General features: G+C 40.7%; 1 protein-coding gene across 9 annotated transcripts in view; it reads left to right on the plus strand.

The window, feature by feature from the left end:
* The window catches only part of LOC109315692 (histone H2B 5-like), a 22163-nt gene that overhangs the window by 3404 nt on the left and 14090 nt on the right, over positions 1-4669 (plus strand). For 4 of the 9 annotated variants that reach the window (XM_019543509.1, XM_019543510.1, XM_019543506.1 and 1 more), the window contains exon 2: positions 4176-4265. The exons of 3 other annotated variants lie outside the window; for them this stretch is intronic. The gene's annotated coding sequence lies outside the window, so the exon portion shown is untranslated. Of the gene's footprint in view, positions 1-173; positions 972-4148; positions 4266-4669 lie in introns of those variants that run through there. 2 more of the 9 variants (XM_019543508.1, XM_019543507.1) reach the window with 2 other exon arrangements.

A 4669-nucleotide genomic window follows, 5' to 3' on the forward strand; every position in this document is an offset into this window, starting at 1 on the left:
CTCTCCCCAGGTGCAGCACCCTGCACTTGTCCTTGTTGAACCACATCCTGTTCAGATCCGCCCACTTCTCTAACCTATCCAGGTCTGCCTGGATGTGGTCCCTGCCTGCTGGTGTATTCACTTTACCCCACAGCTTGGTGTCATCAGCGAACTTGAACAGGAAAGGAGAGGAAAGAAATGTTATAAATGTTGCCTGTCTCTAATAAAGACAGGCAGGAAGAGATTGCCTGCTTGCAAGCTTGCCTTAAGGAAGAGGAGGGGAGTTGTCTCTAATTATGGAAAGGGGGGGAAGGCAAGTTCAGTCCCATTCTGCTGAGCACAAAGTGATAAACCATCTAGATGGTGATGCTGGGCAGTTGGGAGAAGGTGCAGCTTGAGCTCTCACATTCCAATGTGTTTATATGGCATCTAGCACAAAAGTATCCCGATCTGGTTTGGGCCATATGAGCAGCACCACAATATCAATATCATGTGTTATTTGAGATTTATATAAACAATAAAAAGTGTCTTTATACAATATTTAAGGTACAAAAAAACAACACAGCAGTCCCCGGTCATATCCTTCTCAACAAAGGAGTTAAAATCCGCTTCAAATTCCATACTCAAAAGCTTTCTCTGCCCAACATTGATTATTATTCTCATTGTGATCATTTAATGGTAAGAAGGAGAGAACTCAATAGTAAGATTTAGGAGTCATCAGTAAAAAAGTTACAGCTGAGCTATGGTGCTAATGAGCTCATGCAGGGAGTGAGTACAGAGATGGAAAGAAGGGACAAAGCATAGAACAATGGGAGACACCAGCAGAGTGTGGGAGAGGAGAAAGGCAGTCACTCAGGGGCATAATGAAAGAGCAGGTGGATGAGCATAATTAGCAGAGCACAGCTACAGAAGCCAAGGATGAAAGCAAGTAGAAGGGGAGGAGAGAAGGATCCATTATGTCCAAGACAAGACGATGGACCTCGTACTAAAAGGTACCATAAAAAGCAAGCTACAGGTGGGAGAAGCTCAGCACAGGTCCTACTGATTTTCTCACTAGAACTAAGCCCCTGAGCCAGGAAACTCCGAGTTCGTGCTTTGCTGTTCAGCTCTAATTCCTAGCTCCCAATTTGAATCAGTCATGAACTATCGCTACTCTTCAGCCATCATGTATTTTCCTTCCTATCGTGATGGGTGCAATGAAGGACACTATGTCTGAGGCTCAGAGCCCTCTATGTGAATGTGTTTATTTAAACGTACATTTGATTGTAATCTCTTTGGGACAGGGTTTCTGTCGTAGAGTGGTTATCCCAAGGAAGCTGTGCATAGTGCTTGGAGCTGCACTACCACAGGACAACGAATGAATAATCATTACAACTGGACTAAAAATGAGGCTTCCATTTCATGAGAAATTTGATTTGATTTAGAAATTGGTTTTGGTCCAAACTGGACTGAAATCAGATTTTTAACTCTATTAATCCAACCCATAAAATAACAGATTTAGCATTCAAAAACATGTTCAATCCTCCAGAATTTACCCAAAAACTGACATTAATTTTTTATCAACAGTGCTACCACACCCCAAACCGGTGTCCACAGAAGTCTTGTGTTCCCTTCATATCCTCCCCCAAGTCTCTAGCAGTTCCCCAATGTTTTCGTTAATACCAAGCCCCTGTGTTTCTTCATCTCTATACTGTAATTCACCCCCTCCTTTTCCCTAAAACTCTGCATAGTGCAAATCTAATTATCATCTTATCTATGCTTTTAAATTTTAGTGCTATTCTAAATTTACATGTTCACTCATGAATTTGCACTTCAGCATTCAGAGTATCTCAAATTTTCTGGTTTGGAGATGGAAGATTCTTTTCTTCAGCAATTTCCACCAGATTTCCAAGTGAGCTTCTGCTTGTCTTCTCCCTGTAGAACACCAACTTGATGGGACAACTTTTCCATTGCTAAAACGTCCCAAATTTTTTAAAACCAGTCAGTGATTCTAGAGGTGTCCCTTTTCTTCCAGGCTTTTGCAACTGTAATTCTTGCAGCCACTAGAAGATGAGAGATCAATTCCTTGTGACACTTATATGTTGCAGAGTTCTCAGGAAGGTTTACTAGAAACATTAAGAGGATATCTGATAGTTGGCATCCTGTTATTTCCCTCACCACATCTCCAACCTTCTTCTAAAACAGTCTAATCCTGGGACACACCCACCACGTGTGTGAATCCTCCCAGCTCACCATACTCCCTCCAGCATTTGCCTGTTCCAAAATCAGATTTTAGTTTTTGCAGAAAACTGGAAGCTCTCTCAAGCTTTTTAGTGAAATTAATATTTGTAGTCATTTTTTCTGTTAACAGAATCCTGACATGGGCAAAGAATATGAAATTGGGGTTTGTGACTTGGGAAGAGGAAAAACCCACCGACACAGTGTCCCAGGGCCAGGGATATGTTGCTTACAGAAAAATAACTGAACAGTCAGAAGCAGAACGAGGGGCTTCAACACCCCAACAGTGGCCAGGTAGGAACATAGGATTGGAAGGGACCTCTTGAATCACTGAGCCCAATCCCTGACAGACCATATTTGATTTAACCCCCAGTCCATATGTAGAGGTCAATCATGTCCTCTCTTAGCCTTCTTTTTGCAAGGCTAAACAAGCCAAGCTCTTCCAGTTTCCTCTCATATGCTTTGTATATAGGGGAGGTTCTCCCTCCCCTCATCATCTTAGTAGCCCTTTTCTGAACTTGTTCCAGCTGGATCTTTTCCAGACATGGGTGACTAAGTATATTATATACTATGGTCCAAAGATAACTTCTAATACTGAGACTTCTCTCACACTGGGGACCAGTATGATCTACCTTTCAGAACAAGAATCATAGTCACAGCTCAGATGGCTTGCTGTGTGACCAGAGAGAAAGCCACTTAACTTCACTGTCCCCTTTCTTCTGCATGTATGAAATGAGTTCTTATGTGTATGATAAGCATTTTGCCTTGTATGAAAATTGCTGGGCAAGTGCCTAGTATAATACTAATATAGAAATTGCAATTACTACTAATTTGTCAAAACTCTGAAATGCTGAATAAAGTCTGTCTTCTCCTGTGTTCATCCTTCTTTTAGTTTCTAAGGCAGTCTGTTAGAATTTCAAATATATACCCCTTTAGTAATTCAGTCCATGATGCCTGTATTTAAATTTCACATCTGAAGCAGCTACTGTTTAGAGCAATAATAAAGGAGCTTGTTCTTATTCCTAACTTTTTCATAAATTGTACAATTTCTATGAATCTTTAATAATTTTTCTAAAATGGGAAAGGAAATGTTTGGGTTTCCTTGGGCAATGTGAGTTGAAAAGTACAGTATAACCTAAACATAACAACATAACACAATTAAAAGAACATTCACTAATAACTTATTAGTAATGCACAGTCCAGTTCCTCCTTTCAGTCTTGCAGTGGAAGTCCCCTTTCTATCAGGAGTTCCACACATGGAAAGAGAGTGCAGAGCATGTATTGCCCAATCCTTACCTTGTTTGATTGTGTATGTCTAAAAGTGTTGCTATGCTGTGTTTCAGATAAAGGCAACCTCTGACACAACTATAACAGATATGTGCATTACAAAATTCCAACTTTAACTGATTCTTTCCCTGTAAAATGTAATACGGGAGATCATTAGATTCTTTGCTATGCAATAAAAGCTCCCCAAAATCCCTCACTGACTTCATATATCATTCCTCTAAATGTAGTATTCTTATTACCTGTTATTTGTATTACAGTAGGACTTAGAGCCCAGGGGCCCATTGTATGAAGTCTTGTACAGATATTAGAGAGAGCGAGTAGGTGGCAGAGTCCTACAATTTCCTCAATGATTATAAATGACCCCATAACTTAAGCTATTTATACGAGACTGGCTGTTGATATTTTATTGGAGATGGGCCTATTTTTCAAGTATTCACAGTAGAATTAGATATAATGCAGTAACTTGTTGATCAGTATTTTGTACCTGTTAGTTCAGACTCCAGTTGCTTGTGATTTTAGTATACATGTCCAATATCATACTCTAGCCTGGCATCTCTGTGTGTTTGTAAATGCCAAACAGGATTTGTACAGACTTGGGGTGTACAGGTTGCTGATTTAATATGATGCTTTGTTTTCTGTTTTTTTGCAACATTGCATTGGTGTAGTTCTGCTTGAGATAATCCTCCTGCAAGTGAGTGGCAGACTCTAACCCTTGTGGGAATGCAAAACTCCTCTGCCAAATCACCCCTGGAGCAAGGAATAACTCCTGCATTAGGATTCAGGTAATTACAGCTGACAGATTAACAAGTGGGTATAGTTATGTCCTGTGAGGATGTAAAGGGAGTAGGAGCTTCTCTTTGGCTAAGTGGCCTGTGATGGGGAAAGAAAATCTTGGTAATGGGGAGTGGAAGCTTCTTCTGAAGTTTACATCATGCAACTATTTTTTAAATTACTGGTAAAAAACAAACCCTAGGCAGAGCAGGAAGTTAGACACCATCTTAGGATCTGCGTGTTCTGCTGAGGGTGAGTTAGGCATTCTACCTGTTTGCGCTCTCATAGTGTATATTCAGATTTCATAGTTGGTAGGGCCGAAAGGGACCTGAGCAGATCATCAAGTCCAACCCCCTGCCATGGCAGGAAAAAGTACTGGGGTCAAATGACCCCAGCAAGGTGTTCATCTAGCCTC

Source organism: Crocodylus porosus, unplaced genomic scaffold (genome assembly GCF_001723895.1).
Source record: "Crocodylus porosus isolate Cpor-Errol unplaced genomic scaffold, CroPor_comp1, whole genome shotgun sequence".
Classification (NCBI taxonomy): Eukaryota; Metazoa; Chordata; order Crocodylia; family Crocodylidae; genus Crocodylus; species Crocodylus porosus.